We start from the raw sequence: 1,314 nt of genomic DNA, 5'->3' as shown, positions 1-1,314 counted from the left end.
AAAAAATTAGCTGGGCATGGTGGCACATGCCTGTAGTCCCAGCTACTCGGGAGGCTGAGGCAGGAGGATCGCTTGAGCCCAGGATTTTGAGTTTGCTGTGAGCTAGTATGATGCCATGGTACTCTATCCCGGGCAACACAGTGAGACTCTGTCTCAAAAAAAAAAAAAAAAAAAAAAAGAGTTCAAAAGAAGACTTGCTGCCATTTTCAACATGAAATAAAATTAAATGGCATAAAGTCATTTTTTTGTATGATCTTTAGAGTACGTACCATAATTTTGGATGTTCTGTAAACCCAACTTGATGGTTTTTACTAGGGTTTTACCCACATTACTCCCTCTAGAAGTTAATGGTATGAGACCTCCTTTGAAATGTTATATACCTTCAGAAGGAATTGGACACCGTATGTGTTGGTCATCTACAAGAAGATACCTCCGGGAGTGCATGAAGCTTGTGAAGAAGATACTGTTGGGTGTTGTCGACTGAGGAAGTTACTTTGGTAAGGTGTGAAGCCGATACTGTGTGTATCTTTGACCAAGTCCATTGATCTGGCTCTAGGCGGAGGGAGGTAAAGTCTTTGTTGCTTGATCTGCCTGGCAAGTTATGTTGTTGCACAGAGGATAGGTAAACAGATGAGTTCTCCAGCTAGATTTGGATGTAGGATTCATTCCTCATGCTGGTGATCCTCAAACTGACAGACTTCAGAATCACCTGGGGAGCTTGTTTGACATAACATTTGTAAAGTCCATTCCCAGAAATTCTGAGTCAGGAGGTTGAAAATCTGCATTTTAACATGGACCTTAGGCAACCTATATTTGGACCTTGCTTATAGGCCTGCAACTTCAAGTCTTCCTTCTGGCAGGGGGAACATCAGATTTGAGTTCTTCTGCAGGTCCCTCCTAGCTCTGTGAGTTTGGAGCTAATTGACCTCTCTTCTTGTTCCTACCTGCAAAACAGAGATGATGTTGGCTGAAGCGCCCTCTCTCACTGGGTGCTTGTTGGGATCTGAATGAGCGGATGGACCAAAAAAAAGCAACTATGCATTAGAAAGTTCTGAACAGACAAAAGGCATTTATGGCATTGGTTCTGCAGATCCAGTCTGAAATTCTCTTTATAGATTAAAAAGGCTTAGGTTAGGGTTTTTGTATCCTGAGAATTCAGGATGACATTCCTTAAGATAGACTTTGGATATCTTGTAAATTAAGTAACAAGTTGTTTTAATGTTTCTTTTTCAGCTTGGTGGTATTGACAAGTCTGTCTCCCTTCTGTCTTCAGACTATGATTTTCATCTTGTTTTTTCCCCAGGTGAAATTGAG

At 41.3% G+C, this 1,314-nt stretch overlaps 1 protein-coding gene across 1 annotated transcript in view; it reads left to right on the top strand.

The window, feature by feature from the left end:
* Positions 1 to 1,314, top strand: part of MAPRE1 (microtubule-associated protein, RP/EB family, member 1) — a 35,810-nt gene that overhangs the window by 32,646 nt on the left and 1,850 nt on the right. The gene's annotated exons all lie outside the window — the stretch shown is intronic.

Source organism: Propithecus coquereli, unplaced genomic scaffold (genome assembly GCF_000956105.1).
Source record: "Propithecus coquereli isolate 6110/MARCELLA unplaced genomic scaffold, Pcoq_1.0 Scaffold122, whole genome shotgun sequence".
Classification (NCBI taxonomy): domain Eukaryota; kingdom Metazoa; phylum Chordata; class Mammalia; order Primates; family Indriidae; genus Propithecus; species Propithecus coquereli.
The sequence above is the reverse complement of the archived record's forward strand: the minus strand, read 5'-3'. Positions and strand labels throughout refer to the sequence as shown.